The 17643-nt window shown below is 34.9% G+C and overlaps 2 pseudogenes across 1 annotated transcript; both read right to left on the bottom strand.

Annotated features, from left to right (window-relative positions):
• Positions 1-3217: 3217 nt before the first annotated feature.
• LOC106346877 lies at positions 3218-8369 on the bottom strand (annotated as a pseudogene). The gene is made up of 5 exons (XR_001270579.3): positions 8062-8369; positions 7521-7927; positions 4970-5565; positions 4039-4631; positions 3218-3561 (listed from the first exon to the last, which is right to left on the bottom strand). The product of XR_001270579.3 is annotated as an isocitrate lyase-like (transcript).
• Positions 8370-10636: 2267 nt separating this feature from the next.
• Positions 10637-17038, bottom strand: LOC106349891 (annotated as a pseudogene).
• Positions 17039-17643: the final 605 nt, after the last annotated feature.

Genomic DNA, 17643 nt, shown 5'->3' on the forward strand with positions numbered 1-17643 from the left:
AACTGTCATGTTGTTCAATGTAATCATGCACGAAGAATCCTAATATAATCGTATTAATAAGTAAAATATTAAGAAAACAAAAACGAATGCAATGAAGGAATATAACGCGTGATCGCCGGGCTGGGAATTTTAGTTGGCATTCCGATGGTCGGACGTATGGGACCCACTAATTCGCAATATAAAGTTTAATCTCATTAATCTTTTAAATTAATGTTAGTTAATCCCATGTGCAAAGTGCCCAACACTTTGCTTTATTGTCAAAGGTTGATTCTGTTTACATTCGACAAATTAACGTGTCAATCATACATTGAATTTTTGGTTTCAATGTTACAAATCAAAAGTATAGCAAGGAGCAATATGATTCCCATTTACACTTCAGTACACAATACATACGTTAAACAACAGACTTGTACGGCGCAATATCGCGGTAATTAACTTTGAGCGACAAGAAAAATAAAGGATGATGACGGAGAATATAGAGGTAAAAAGAAATCGTCGACCGTTGAACGGAGTCGTTGGCACCGCTGGAATTTCATGCAACGACACATTATTGTAAAAAAAAATGTCATACGCCATGTATTATCAATGATATTGAAACAAAGCATTTTATGCAATCAGAAAATAACATAAAAATAGACTCTTTACTTTTTGTCGCATCAACTATCAAAGAAGACTTCTGGTGCTCATATCAAAAGAAGACGATTTTTTTTTAGATGCTAAGAATGTAATTATCATAAATGACGAAGATTAGTCTACAAGAGTAGTTAACCTATACAAAACAATACCCTGGCAAAAAGAAAGTAAAAAAACAGGGGATTGATACTAAAAAGGGACCTCATGGGGTTCCTAAGAAGCCCAAAAAAGAGACCTGTGATCAAACACATAGGATCAGATTAACCAAAGCTGCATGAGGGCTCTGGATTTCTTCCTCGTCCGCAATGCTGAGATGAAATTAATAACCTGCATGTTGATGTCCTTGAACACCTCAAGCGGGGGAGATAAAGTCTGGTTAAAGAACATATTGTTTCGCTGCAGCCAGACCGTGTAGACAAGATTCTGCACCACAAGAAGACGATTTTTTCTTTTTTTGAAAAAAGACATTTAAATTAAAACATAAAACATACTAGGTATGGTTTTGAAACCATAAAGTTTTAGAAAATACGATGACAAACAATTTTCATATTGAGCTAAGCAATAACTTAGAAAAGAGAAACTTATGGACATAAGCTTAATAAAGCAAGATAAGAAAGAAGGAAACACTAGGGAGTATGGTATCCACGGCCTCGACGACCTCGTTTACATTTCCGTTGTAACCTAGTCCAATCCATATCTTGGTATTTTTGACTTGGTTTTATTGGCCTTCCACCTCTTGACATGTTGAGATTTGTTGTAGCATCACTCATTAACCCATCTACAACATCATGAACATTGAATTGCTCAATATAATTGTGAAAAGGGCTGTCATGCATAGGTGTGTACATAAAGGCTAATGAATTGCCTCCTGATTCCAAACTGGTCTCGGAAACAATAATATGAGATGAAATTTCTTCCATAATAGTTGGTTCAGCTAGAGCAGGAGTAGTACCTGCTAATGGTGACGTAGTGAATTGAGAGTAGGAGCCAATGGCTATTGTTTCCTTAAAGTGGACGGCAAAGTGTACTGGCGTTGAAAGAGCCTTTTGTGATTGCAACTGTTCAATCTCTGTCACTTTGGTGGGTTCTAAAATTTGATCAGTAGAAGCTAAATCCAAATTCGCTTCAGAATCTTCAACTTGTATCACCTCTTTTTCCGATGCAACATAGACCTGAGGTTGTTCCTTATCCGATTCAACCCCTCGATCTTCATTCATCACCTCATTCACTGGAAGTGTTTCCTCATTCTTTTGGACAGCTGGGACTAGACATCTTTTCTCTTTATGTCCTAATTAAGTGTCCACATCTACCACAAGTACTCGGAACCCAAGTATACTCAACATCTACCAAGAATATATTACCTTGTTTGTCATCTAAGGCAATTTTCTTAGGAAAGGGCTTGCCAAGCTCTACTTCAACTAATGTCAAGCTCTACTTCAACTAAAACCTTTGCTTCGCCCAAACAAGTCGGATCAAGGCGAGGTTTGTGCGTTTGCATAGGCTCACCAAATCCTGATGGTACATGACTGAGACCTAATCTTGAATAGCAACAATTTGGAACATTCTTTAAGTTTACTCAAACCGGGATAGTTGATACTCCAGGGACTTTGAGTGAGTTTACTGATTTCCAAAGCGAAACAAACAATAAACAGTCATCAACATGCCATACACCTCTCTGAACAAACAGTCGTCAAGAAGACGATCTTTATCTTATTGAAAAACATAATATCAGAAAACTAATTGCCGTTGTTGCTCAAAAAAAAAAAATTGCCGCAACCAAGAAGTCTAATTCTATAAAAACGAAGCAAAGAGCAAGCCGAAGAAAAAAAATATGCTAGTTATCTTTCGCCTTATAACGGAGGTTATAATTTTTCTTCGAAGCTAGTAAAATCTGTTTCATTTTAGGTTGTCTAGGTCGGAGATTCCAAGGCAAAGAACAAGTCGAGCAAACAAAATATGTCTCCAAATTCGTCTTTTAGAGCATCTGCAAAAAATATTTTATAACTTTAAATATAAAAAAGTTTTAAAAAAGAATTTAAACTTCAATTTAAAAATTTTGAATACTCTATATTTGAAGTTTCATATTTTTGTTTACATTTTACTCCCTTCAATTACACACATCATATTTGTGATTTTTAAATATTTTTCATTTATTTTTTTAATTCTTAAAAAAATTGTGGGGATGCTTACTTTTCCCCTACTCTAATAGAAAGAGAAAATTTTTTATTTTGAATTTTTAGGATTTCTTATCATCTTATGACATTAACATAAATAAATATAAAAATAATTAAAATTGCGAACAATCAATCAGTGGGAATTTTAATAGCTTCTTCTTTGTTTTTAATGTCTACAAAAGTCCTAAAAGCCTATTTGTATAACTTTAGAGCATCATTATCCGTGGTTTTTTAGGTCGGGGTTCTTAGAGAAATATAAAAAACTGTTTTTTAAAGTAGTATTTATATTCCCTTAAGAACCCCGCCCTAAAAAACCGTGGATAAAGATGCTGTTATTGCTTCGGCCCATTAGTTTTTACTTTTTACTCAAGTAAATAACCCATTTGTTATTATGCCCCCTTTAGACTTTGCGAACGGATGGTCCCATATTGGTATTGACTATTGTGCACCTTTCGAGTGCCAAAACAGTCCAAATATCCATACAAAGAAGCAAACGTAGAAGAAGGGAACACAATAACAAAATATACATTTATTATCTGTTTTTTCTTATTCTTTTTCTTTTTCTTTTCTTACTCAGGTGTCCAAAGATATATTAAAGATGGTGTAGTTTCCAAGTTGTTTCCCTGCGAAGATGCCAAACCGCTTTGGCCGTACACTTACATTCTGGACTTGGCTACCACAAGGCTAGTCCCTTCGCCCATTCCAGCAGCTCCCGGCCTCGTCCAACTCTCTTTGAACTGTTCCTCAGTAACACCTATGTCCAAAAAAAAACGCATCGTTTTTAAGGAGGAAAAGAAAGAAAAGTTTGTATAGTTGGATAAATAATGAACGAGCGAATGTAACTGCATATATATATAATGTTTTGTATGTAAAAAGACAAAAAAAATTACTACAAATAAGGCATTTAAGTATCTACAATGACACTATTATAAAAGTGCAACAAAAAAGACTAGATCACTTCTCTCGACCAACCTGACGAATCTTCAACAACTAAACCATTTCTACGGCCGGTTGATATATGAAAAAAATGTGAGCCAACTTATTTTCATTGTTCTAATCAGTGGAAGATCTTAAGCCTGTATCCAAAACTGATTTTCAAATTTGTATATCACCCATTTAAATTCTGCATACGCGCCTAAATGAGTATTTCTCATCACACGCTCTAATTTCGTTAGTATTATTATTCTATTATTATGTGTGGCTGCAAATTTTTTTTTTATATTAACATTACCTTTGCCCATGGCTGCAGTGGAGGAGATTCCACCTTGTACAGTCTTAAGATAACGATCATAGTAATTAGCACCTGACCATTTCTGATGAGCCAATGTGTCAACCCCATTGCTCCTCTCTTCTCTCTGTATCCTCTCCACATAAGCCAGCATCCCTCGCCTCGCGTAATCCTTTGCAAATGTATCGACCACAAGAGCATCAGCATGGAAACCCGCAAGAGTTATGAACTGCCAGCAATAACCGAGCCTAGCGATCCGTGGAATGAACTCCATCATCTGCTGATCAGTCATACCGGAAGCGTCCCAGTTGAATGACGGTGAGAGGTTGTAAGCAAGCATGACATCTGGTGTCTTGGACTTGACTCCTTCTGCGAATTGGGTGCATTCGTTGAGGTCGGGGCTTGCGGTTTCCATCCAGATTAAGTCAGCAATCTGTGCAAAGGCCCAGCCACGGACCACGGCCGCTGTGACTGAGCCTTGGAACCGGTAGAATCCTTCTCGGGTTCTGGGCAAGTCCCAGTCCCAGAAAAGATCCGTCACACCGAGTTTTGCGGCTAATTCTCGGCCTTGCTCGTTTGACAGGCAGTTCTCATACCTGATTAAATGTGTTTCAATATGTATTAGCTTGTGTATAACTGTAACACTATTTATGTATAAAAAGATTGTAAGAAATTTCTATTCGTATGAGTAAGATCTGCCAATTATTTAGGAATATTCTTTGTAAAGAACCTAACAGTTAGTGCTAAAACAAAATCACACTTCAAACAAATTTAGTGCAACTAGCACAGCAAACTGTTTGTTTTGGTTAAATCTAACAATATTTTGTATTACAGATGAAAATAGTAAACCGCTTCTATGAAATTTTAATTATCAATAACTAAAATCCTAAGTAAAACCAAAGTTTGATATATGATATTTCGGAATGTCCATTACCTTGCATGGCTTAGCCACTCGTTCACTCTCCGGCTCTTCTCATTTTCATTGAGGTTCATGCGCTTGAGAGCCTCCACGACAGCGTCCGAGAAAGTCATTAGACAGGCCGAGCTAAGCCATTGATCCTCAATCGCTTGCAACGCCGGGCCGTTCTTGCCTACAGCCATTCCCTCTGCGAGAAGCGAGGACAAACTCTTGCCTCTAAGGTTTGGGTTAGTGACACCGAGGATGAACGGGTGGTCCCTCGAGTCAATGTTCGACTGGATCAGAGTGGCCGCGACCGCGTCCGTTCTAGCGACCAGGACGGTCTCTGTGCCCATCACGTCGAACTGGAGCCGAGCCGCAACAAGGCGGTTGATGTGTTCACTGACTGCCACGAGGACTTTTCCGGCCATGTGGCCACACTTCTTGGTAACGGAGGACTGGTCTGGACCCCAGCGGCTCCTCTTTCAACGAAGAGTTTGCAGAGTTTTACGGTGGCAGTGGTACCGCCAAAGCCGGTGTCTCCGTCGGCGATGATGGGCTTCAGGTAGTCCACAAAAGGAGTTTTTGTTCTTTCTTCTCTGCTCATGCTCATTCTCTCCTCCCTCTGCTTTCTGCGAGAGATTCATATTGATAGTTTTAATTAGATAATGAAGGGTTATTCGTTATTATGTTAACTAAATTATCACAACATAATTAAGTTTCTCACATTAGTTATACATGATTGGCCTTAATGGTATTTTTGGAGATTAAAACGGATGCATGCAACGAAACAAACCTCATAATGAAAGCGTATTATTTATTCTAACTTTTTGCCCATGTAAATATTTTGTACCCATTATAATTTAGCAAAAAAAAAAGAAAAAAAAAATTTGTACCCATTGATAAAGTGTTGTGTTTTTTTTTTTTTTTTTTTTTGTTTAACCTGGGGGTATCCCGAGCCTATGGAAGAGCCCAGACTAATCCGCAAGGGGAGGTGCAGACTAATCCCCAAGGGGAGGTGCAGCCCACGGATAGACCCTATCTCCGGGTATGCAAATGGGCCCTAAAACATGGACTCATATCCGTGTGAGGTGTCCAGAGACATCATGAGGTAGTTCCCTCCGGCAGGGTTCGAACTCGCAACCTGGGTGCAGGAATGATTCCGTCCTTACCATTGGGCCATGATGTTCCGGACAAATAATAAAGTGTTGTGTTGCTCCCCGTTTGATTTCTCTCCTACAATTTCGTCTTAAATATTACACAATTTACAATTGAGTAAATTATAATTATAAATGAGCTTTTTTTTTACTGTAAAGCCTCATTGTAAGTTTATAAATTAATTTATTTGTCAAAGTTTTTGAATATATCGCAACTAAGTCAATATAACATATCTCAAACATTATTTCCATGCTTGAATGATTGTCAGAGAAAATCTTTGATATAAATATTTACTTTTATTTTGAAAGCAAATTAATTTTTAATTGCCTTCTAATCATAGTGATAAAGTTAGACGATATTATTTGATTATAGGTCTTTATAATTAAACCGTATAATCACAGCTTTGTAAAATATAAATATAGAATATATTGAAAGTGATATACCCAATTTAATTTGATTCATATAGTAATTTGTAGAGTATATTTAACTGAAGACCAAATATTCTGTTTGTGTTATCACTTTTTTTTCTTTTTGAGAATTATTAACTCATACTCCCTCCGTTCCTAAATGATAGACTTTTTAGTATTTTCATACATATTAAGAAAACACATTAAACTACCATAATAAATGTATCGTTTTCTGCAATTTTCAATTTTTAATAACTTTTAACCAATAGTAATTCAATAAAGTCAATTAATTTTCTTAAAGCTTATAATTTTATCATAGAAAACACAAAAAATGCATCTTTCTGAAACAAATTTTTTTTTTCTAAAAAGTCTATCATTAAGGAACGGAGGAAGCATTATTTTTCTTGTATGTGTTGTTACTTTCAAAGCAATAAAATAAAACGTTGATATGCTTTTAGTGTCTGTTAAAAAAATAATATATATTCTATTAGTGATTTTATAAAAGAAATTATTACATTTTGCATCCAGTAAAAGATATATCTGGATCCCCACTATTACCATAATTGATTTAGTTAATGGTCTCTAAACATATATAGTCTTTGGGGAATAGTCGGATTGGTCCAAGTTTGACTTGTATCTTTAAAAAGAAGCAATCTGTCATGTTTTCTTCTGAAAAAAAATCGCGTTGGGGAAATTTGTCTTAATAAGAACGTGTACAATCTGTACTTTGCCAGAGAGTCAAAGTATCTCAAGACGTGGCGACGCAAAACCTCGAATGAAGCAATTTCTGATCAAGCACACCAATAACAGCCGTAAAATATGGTTACAATAATTAGTTTTTGACACGCTGTTACACTATGCGAAGACCCAAAAAGATATAAAGTTCATACTGTTTTTTTTATTAGTTCAAAAACGTATTTTCGTAGCATGCAGCCCATATCAAGTTTCTAGTAATTTTTAAAAAATTGTCACTACCTAGCTGTATAATTTCACTTCAATAATTTATTGGTAACTAGAATTACCTGTCATGGTACTGCTGAGCGAAGAAGAGATGTTCGACCTTGTTAGGAACGGTATCGTACGGATAGTCAGCAAGATCTGGACCAGGCTCGTTCGTGGTGGTGTGAGTAGACGAGCACTGCCAACCAGAGACATAAATGGTGTCTAAATGTTTAGCCATCATGGTCACCTGAACAGGGTCCAAAGCACCGAACGTGCGAGACGCCGTGCCGTTGGCTTGGTGGCTCTTGAGTGTTCTCCACAGTTTCTTAGCCATCTCGTTCGAAGCATAACCTTGCTTGAGATGGCCACGTAGAGCCACCACGTCACGGGCTGTGTAAGGACGCCTTGTTAGCTTGAACCTCTCTGAGTTCCACCAAGTCTGCACTTCCGCAACTTCCGCCTCGAATCTCCCTTCTTCTTCCATTATCTGATTTAAGTGTTAATTTTAATTAATTACTAATGGACTCGGTCAATTTTGTAACCAACATGATTAAATAACTAAAAGTCTAAAAAGAGAGCAATGGAAGCATTAGTGAGATACATGGCTTAGTGGTGTTATACCATAGAGGGGACAGAGAAAGATGCAGCCATGGCTTCTACTTTTGTGAGTTGAAAATGGTTTTGCTTTGAAAGGACCTATGAAACTAGAGAAGCTTCAAGCATGTTTCTCTCTTCTTCCCTTTCTCCCTCTTATATACTAATTTCTGAATAATAAGGTATTATTTTATGAAATATACAAACATAGATTAATTTCTTAAATAAAATACTTCAAAAATGAAATTTTACTTTTGCTGATGTGTATATAGTTTTCCCAAGTTGGCCTAAAATTATATTTTCTAGAAACTGAAATAATTGTGACATGTATGAGTGAATTATGGCAGAACCGAATAATCGGTGTTATCCGTTATCCTCTTTTCTTTTTTTTTCTCATTTGATAAAAACAAATACTGTATGATGTGTATACTGGTGCGAACAACGAAAAGTTACGAAGGCTTTATGCTACCGTTTATAATGAATGGAGCCAGATATATAAGCCGGTCCATGTAAATTAAGTATCCATTGTCTGATGAGATCCCATATTGACATATAAATAATCAGTTGAGTAAAATCATAGACTTCATCCAAATGAGTATATTAGTTCGCTAAGCTAGTTTTACTCGAATTGACGAATTGATAGGAGGGTCAGAAACAACGTATTACGGTATATTTATCTATCACGTCTAATATAGATTATGTCCTTAATTATGTCAATAGGATTAGGATGTCCTTATGACAATAGGAATAGGAACCTCTAACTGTGTATATGAAGACCTTGAGGTCAATGATCAATATACAAGACAAAATTATCGATTACATATCTTCTCTCACAACACCACTTTCCTTGGTTATACATACAGTCTTCGAGAAACTTCTATACATGCACCATTGTCCAAACATGTCTTATCGACCTCACACGTTTGATCAATAAACTTGCAAAATGTCGATCAATTTAATAGTCATTGCGAAAAACATGAGCAAAAGCATTATAAGCTTTTAGGCTTATTTATCAATAATCACAAAACATTAGTTTTGGGCTTTTGGTTGGACTACTATACGCACCTGTCATGTGCATTGTTCATACGTTATCATACAAAAAAACTTAGCAGCATCAAAGTATAAGTGAGTCAAGTTTTCCAAATCGTATCTTTAACGTGGAGAACCAAATAGTTTTGTTTCCCGAGGAAAACAGATAAACCCTATCTTGCTTTGAATGGACTCACATACTGCATGCGACTTGGCAATCCTATCTTTCCATTTTGTTGCTATCGGTTTCCTCTTCTCATTTTTTATAGTCGATAAAATTGTCATTACCTTCTGTTCATTTTATTATTTTCTTTCGTTTTTTTTTGTTTCTTACAAATCCTATCTTTCCAGAAGAATATTTATTTTCTCCCAAACCAATGTGCTGCTACAAGTAGGCTAGTAGAGAAATTCAATTTGGATGCTGGCCTTTCCCTGTATTTGGTTTATTAAAATAAAAATAACATACCATTATTTAACTTAACGCCGAGTTGGGTTTGTTCGAATATGTTATTGGGAAAAAGTAAATAAACCGGGAATCCTGAACCTAAGTTTAAACTAACATCTAAAAACTGGTATTTATTTATAATCTGAGACAATGTTTCAAAAAAAAGACAATGTTTAGTATAAACTTATAATAATATATCAAACAGTTGGCAATGAATAAATCCATGTTTCATGTATAATATACATTTCGTTGATATCACCCGTTTACAATTTGATGAAAATGGGACATTCCGATGATATGTTCGTGATAGCCATATATAATTTAGATCAACTTTCGTGTCAAAAAAAACCATCTCATCCATATGTCCGAGGTAATATGTTTGAACCTTCAGAGAATATAAAAATCTATATAAAATTTGCAAATTCTTATGAAGTTAATAATTTTTAAATCTAACATATGTATTTATTTAAAATTTGTAAATTTTAATTTTTTCTTTATTTTTTAACATGTCAATTCTTCTGAACCTATTGAAATCTATGATACAATCAAATATATAAAATAAATATGTATGATAAATAATATCATATTTCAGTTAATATTTATAAATAACTAAATAAACAGTGGGTAATTTTAAATTAATTTTTTTTTGTCAATATACTATTAGAGCAAGTACAATGGTTTTAATGAATAATGTAATAGTTAATTTTGTGATTTGAAAAGTTTAGAACCTTTGTTAGTGTAATTAATTTTTTCGTGATCTAATGAGTTCTTAAATATATATATATATATTTTTTTAGAAATTAAATGATTGGATTTCATAACATGTTTACGTAAACCAATGAAAGGTAACACAAACTCACACATAAGAAACAATCATATAGATAATGTATCTAAACAAAGGCAGGCGCTGATAAAATAGAAACAAACTCATGTGCTCTTGTGATCGAGATGCTAAACAAACGCAGGCACTGATTTGACATTACTCATGTTCCAGATGCTATGTCCTTATAAGACCATGATTAATAGAGAGTTCTTGGGGTGGGGTTCTTATCAGAATATAAGAATCTGACTTTTAACTTTTAACTAAAAAAACTAAGAACCGGTTTTTAAATCTCTTATTTAATAGCTGGTTCTTAATTTTTTTAGTTGAAAGTTAAGAGACGGGTTCTTATATTCCGCTAAGAACCTCACCCTAAAAACCCTCCCTTAATCATGCTCTAAAGTTCAAAGACTTAGCAAGAAAGGAGAGATATTATGTTGGCAAAACAGCTCCTAAACTTGAGAGATCCAGCTCCAGCTCTTGGCCTTCTGCTTCAACGGCCTATGAAAGAGAAGGGATTTGCAATTAGCAAAGTCTCAAATTTCACGTTGGCAAAACATTAGCTGCTGGAAGTAAGCATTTTCAGCCATGAAGAACGTCCCCAGAAAACAACATTATTTATAGAGACAAGGATCCTATCTTATGTTAAGCTCTACTAATGGCATCATATCTATGATAATACAGAAGACAACAACAAAACCTCACCTCAAAACCAGAAGTATCATACTGGCGGTGTTTCTCCGGGTCATACAAGATGTTGTAGGAAAAGGTGACCTCCTTAAACATGTCGGCCGCAACCGGGTCATTTGCAGTCTTATCAGGATGGTACCTGAAACACCAACCATTGATTTTGGGAACAAGGCTTGAGCAGGACGAGTACTAAATGTTGGTGCAGAGAAACGTAACCTCCAAAGAGAGAATTAGCCTAAACCAAACCAAGATGCAGCCATGGCTTCTACGGATAAATTCAATTAAAGACTCATCTTTTAGACTAAACAGATTGAATTCAAGGGTCTTCTTCTTTGTTGCCTAACCCTAAATTTCAAAACTTCAAACCAAAGAGTGACAGAGAGAACCAATTAAAAGAAGCTTACTTGAGAGCTAGTTTCCGATAAGCGCTCTTAATCTCCTGATCCGTAGAGTTCTTCCAGAGTCCTAGAACCTCGTAAGGATTCCGCCGGAGCTGCTTCTCCGCATCCTTCTTTTTCGACTTGGATCTATTAGCTGACATCTTTTCACTTTAAAACGAAAGAATCTCAGAGGAGGAGATAATCTATCTTCTCAATGGACATCAGAATTTCAAAGGCTCGCGACAGTAGAGGCATGTCCGTAATAATTTATGCCTTCGTTCACACGACTTTCTTGGGTGCCAAATCATTCACACTCGATTTTTCCCAGTAATGAGTGCCCTGATAGCTCTCATATTTGAACACACCACATAGCCGAGCTTTATGGCCGCTCGGTCTCGTGAACCTCTTTGCACCGGTTGCAAACTTTTGAAGGATAAACTAGCAATAGTGTCTTCAGACCAGCTCTCACTTTCTCCCACGCCATTAGAGCGTTTGTACCAACATACTTGAAATCTCAACCCAATCGTAAAAAGGCCTAGATTAAGCATCATCAAAGCCCATGAAGAAATCAAAGTTCCACATAGGTCAAGGCCCACCCCAGACTGAACGAGTCTCGGTGAATCAAACGTAAAAAAACCAAAAGCATTAAGAGCATGTTTATCCCTGAGATCTTAGGTTTTTTTTTTTTTTAATTAAAAAACAAACCAATCGCGGACCGCCACGAGTCAGTGGGGCCCGCAAACAGTGTAAGAAACTCACTAAAATCGGTTCTTAATTAGCAGTTTTTGTAACCGATCCTTAAGGATTTTGTGGGAGCCCACATACTAAGAATCTCGTTAAGGACTCCGGATAAACATGTTCTAAGACCATGATTAATCCGGAGTTCTTAAAGTGGGGTTCTTAGCGAAAGTTAAGAAATTGTTTGTTAACTTCCGCTAAGAACCCCATCCTAATAATCCCGGTTAATCATGCTCTAACGGCCACATGAAAAACACCTGATCTACGCAGAAGATCACGTGGTCATTACGAATTCTTCTCCAAAGACCTATAAAGGAAGAAAGGCAAATAAAGAAAGAGGGATCCAATTATCTCCATAGTTAAACTATAGTATCAGTACATTCAACTCTCTTGTTCTTAGATATTCTCTGTATTCATCCCTTACTTTGAATCTCATTATCAATAAAACATATATTTTTCATAGTTGATCATAGCTCATGCTTTCCTTTTTTTGATTTTTTTTTTGACAAGTCACCGAAAAAGAAAACCCTATTTTTGAATGATTGATTAAAATTCAATAAAGTGGATATACTCCTGTCATCTTCATCCGATATTTGCAGGTTATCGTGGATCTCTACAGGATGGATGGCTCCTGCTTGACAACATAGTTCCAAGATGGAGGGAACACGATGAGAATCAAACCAATGTTGGTGTCTGATAACACCTTGAGACATTGTGTAAGTGGAAGATCCAACAGGCACAAGTACATTGTATGTAGAACCTGGAACCCGTTCATGTAGCTTGTTGTTCCCAAGCCGTATGTAACTACAGCATGTCTGAATCAAATGTTCTTCTTGCCGATAAATACTTCAGAGCAGAATCTGAAAGCTTAAGTCTTTATCAAAGCAGAGTTCTTGATTCAATAGCTTAGAAGCCAAGAAACTGAAAACTTACTTGCATGTCAAGACAGGAAACACTTTTAGAAGCAGGGTGACGTTAGTGAGTAGACTTCGTCTGGCTTTAAGGACTTCTTTAGCCAAAGGAACAATCTCTTGGATTGGGTAATCTTTTGCTCTGTTTTCGATTCTTCTTTGAATCATTGGCTCGATTCTTCTAAGCTTTTTGGCCGTCCTGGGCCCAAACCGGTATCCCTCTGTATAATAATAATTAAAGGGTCCAATTTTTTATAAATCTATATTTTTATATATAAAAAATAAAAATATAATAAATAAAATTGAAAAGAGTCCAAAATTATTTGATATGTATATAGTTTATTTTCATTACAAAATATACAAAATATTACTGATTAAATTTTAAAAATAATTTAAACATTATCTACATATAAATTTTAGAGAGCAATTTTTTTTTTTGCCTTAGAGCCTTTAACAGTGTTGAGCCGGTCATGTAAATAACACATAGTATACAGTATGATACATAACATAGAGTGATAAAGAATCGATAAATCATGTACTATTTGAATGCCTACCAAGAGTTTAAATGTAAGTTTGATCAAAATTCCATATATTCATAGAGTTTTTCCATTAATTTTGATTTTCTTGATCAACATGGATTATATTTTTAGAGACTTTCAAAAAATTATGACTTTAGCTGTTTTCTATAAACTATTTGGTATATCTGGAAGAATTGTAATAAAAAAAAATTAAAAACAAGAATAGAAAATCACAAGAGATTTTGGGTACAGTGGAAATTGATGGTACAATATGGATCGAGAAGCAATTCTTGGATTAACAAACCCAAGGGTAATCCTAGTTAGTCGAGCCAACCTTTAAGAGACCTAAGATGGTCTTTTATTAATAGAGCGTGGAAAGAACAAAATATGTTTTAAGGTCAAGGATGGTTTTACATAGATAGATACTTAAAGCACGATTAATGAGTGTTCTCAGCTAGAGTTTTTAGCGGACTATAAGAGCATGATTAATAGGAGTTCTTAGGATGAGATTTTTAGCGGAATATAAGAATCTGTCTTTTAACTTTTAACTAAAAAAGCTAAGAACCGGCTCTTAAATAAGATATTTCTTATTTAAGAGTCGGTTCTTAGCTTTTTTAGTTAAAAGTTAAGAGACAGAATCTTATATTCCGCTAAGAACATCATCTTAAGAACCTCCCATTAATCATGATCGAAACATTCTCTTAACTTTTAACTAAAAAACTAAGAACCGACTCTTAAATAAGATATTTAAGAATAGGTTCTTAACTTTTTTAGTTAAAAATTAAAAGACTGTTTCTTATATTCTGCTAAGAACCAATCCTAAGAACCTTCTATTAATGCTCTTAGAAGATTATGCATAAGGGCTATGAATATCTGACAAAGGTTTTTTACAGTCTTGTCTACACTCTATGCAGAATGTGAAGCGTTGATATGACCATGAAATACGCTAAAATCCCTATAGATTTTAGGCATGGTGTTTGTAACAAAAGGTTTTCGACTGATGAAAATGATCTCTACACCAAATAACAGGTAGGCTTTCGCTATTTATATGAAAAAAATTCAAAGATATAATGAGTTTTCCCTAACTTTACAATTCAGCATATGTCAGATGTAATGAATATTATGGCAGAAAGAATTGCACGTATGCTCAAAATCTACTTTCAGTTATAGTGTATGTTACAAAAAAAATTGACATCCGTGTATGTCAATTATGTACCACCAATCTAGCTATCTAAATCAAATTTCTTTTAACGTAGACATTTCGGATGAGTTTCTTTTACAAATTATAATATCTTTTTGTAATCTATATAGAATTTGAACTCGTTATAGTACAATTTGGATTAAACTAAACCACAAACATACACAAATTATAATATCTGTGCAGAACATCGTGGCCCAATGGTAAGAACGGGTTCCTTACTGCATCCAGGTTGCGAATTCAAACCATGCTGGAGGAAACTACTTCATGATGTCTTTGGACACCCCACACGGATATGGACCTATGCCTTAGGATTCATTTGCATACCCGGAGAGAAGGTCTATCCATGGGCTGCACTTCCTTTTGAGATTAGTCTGAACCCTTCTATAGGTCCGGGATACCCCCAGGTTAAACAAAAAAATATATATATATACCTAAAAACAATATTTAAGAAAATTTGTATTTTATTTATTTTTGTGAGAATGGTCTATAATAATTTATTTATTGAATAACTGTCACATAAGATTTCAACTTTCAATAAATATAAGAATTGAAAAAATACAAAATGAAAAAGGATTCTCGTCTTAGAATTAATATATAAAAACTATTAAACCAAGTGTCATTTTATAAGGAGTCAACCTTTTATTATTAAAATTTAGTTAAATAATCCAGTAGTGAAATTCTTATTTCTGTATATTAATAATAAAATATTAATACTGTATATTATTTAGTTACATATTTAAATTTTATTTCTTAAAAACATTAATCATTCAAAGATTGACATGTGTTTCCACAGTTTTTATTCAAGTTTGTGTTGTTTCCCATTAACTTAAAGACGCTGTTTAGAAACTGCCAATAGAGATGGTATCAAAATATTCATTTGAGAACTTCTATCAAAATGGGTAAAAGTAGCTCCAACTCCGATATTTCAAAGAGTATTTTGAAATTAAAAATTTGAGAAAACAAGTAAAACATGATAAATTACGAGGAATTGTTATTTGTAGTGATATTTTGCCTGCTATATGTCTTCTGTTAATAGTCCATTGTTTTATTAAATTAAAATAAGATTTTAACATTAAAACCCTTCGTCTAAATTTGTTTCGAGTAAAAATACTCAAACTAAGTATTTAGTAAAATAACCTTCAAACTAACTTTACTAGGAATCGTTATCCGCGCCAAGACGCGGAGTTTTTGCATTTTAATCTTTTTTTGCCTCTTACTTGCTAATTTAGCATTCAGTTTTTCAATGTATTTTATCTTCACTCTCTCCTCTTGTCTTGTTTACATTTGTTTTCACGTTCTTTCGTTTGATTTGTTTTAGTTTTGGCTTGTGTAATAACTTAACTCTGCTCATTCTTCTTTCATTCTTGGGAAAATTGCCAAATATGACTCACAACTTGATTTCAAATGCAAAAGTAAACCCAAACTTGAATCAAATGCAAAAGTAACCTAAAAGACTATTGAAATTACAACCAGCCCTTTGTGAAACAAACAAAAAAAATCAATTTTTTTACGTTTCTAACCCCCGTAAGTCGTCTAGTCTAGTTCTACATAGAAATAATTTAAAATTTTTGTAAAAAATATTTTGATAAGTGAAAAATTGAAATCATGTAATTAACAAATGTCTTAAGAGATATAAATTAAGATATAACAAAAGTTAATTGTTTTCAACATAGATGAGTGAAAGTAGTGAGTCATGATATTCTTTGGTTTAGGTTTTGCCAACATATGTTGTAGTATTGTATGTGTTCTTAGGGTTAGATTTTGGAATGCATAAATATTTTTTTGAAAACTTTAAAATTTACCTAAGTGTGTTTATTTTTGTGTATAGTAAACACTACTTAAGTATAACTACGGCTTTATAACGTGGTAGTTAGTTAATTTAGTCAATTTAGTTTATGGGTTAAATTTAGGGTCTGGGACGACTTACTAGTAAGTCGTCTGATGTACACTATTCAACAAACGACTTACTAGTAAGTCGTCCAAACCGGACCGAACCTTTAATTTTACAATGTACTTTTAAACCTAACCGGATTATTTGCCGGACATATATAAGGTGTTTTTTTATTCACTTTTTCGCGAAATTCAGAAAACCCTAACGTTGTTTCTCTCAAAGGCGATTTCGAAGGCGATTTCGAAGGCGATTTCCGTCGATTCTCTTTAATCCATCGTTCTCACCGCCGGTTATCTCTTTGCCGTTATCACCGTCGTTCTCACCACCGTTCTCACAGCCGCTTCCTCTATTTAAGATCTGAGAGGAAACCCTAGCACGCATTCTGTCAGAGGCCTCTCGTTGAACTCCGCCGCCGGTAAGTTATATCTCTTACTGTCGAGTGATTGATTGAGGAAAAGATGAACATAAAACATTGTCTTTAAAATGTTCTACTGGAAGTCTTGGAAGACTTATAATTAAGTCGTCTGGAAAGACTTTCCAGACGACTTAATTATAAGTCTTTCAGCTGGAAAACTTGTCAGGCGACTTAATTATAAGTCTTTGATTGTTTAGAGATGGTTGTCTTTGATTGTTTTGCAGGCAAAAAAATGGATATACCAGAACTCCCCCGTAGGATACATACATTAGGGGAAGAGCCCCCCGCAATGAATAGCATTTCGTATCATACTTGTTGGACGTTGCATACTGCTTTAAAGAAAGCTCTTCATGATGACGAATATGAAGAGCTGAAAGAGTCGAAGTTGGGAGTTTTCATCAAGTTCCAAGAGCTGGGATTTGATTGGGCTTCAAGGTTGGTTCACTACATGCTCGGTTTCCAGTTGGATATAAAGAAGAAGTATGAGCTGTGGAGTCTCGTTGGTCCACAACCTGTGAGGTTTTCACTGTTAGAGTTTGAAAACCTCACTGGTCTAAACTGCGAGTACATC

Source organism: Brassica napus, chromosome C3 (assembly GCF_020379485.1).
Source record: "Brassica napus cultivar Da-Ae chromosome C3, Da-Ae, whole genome shotgun sequence".
Lineage (NCBI taxonomy): Eukaryota > Viridiplantae > Streptophyta > Magnoliopsida > Brassicales > Brassicaceae > Brassica > Brassica napus.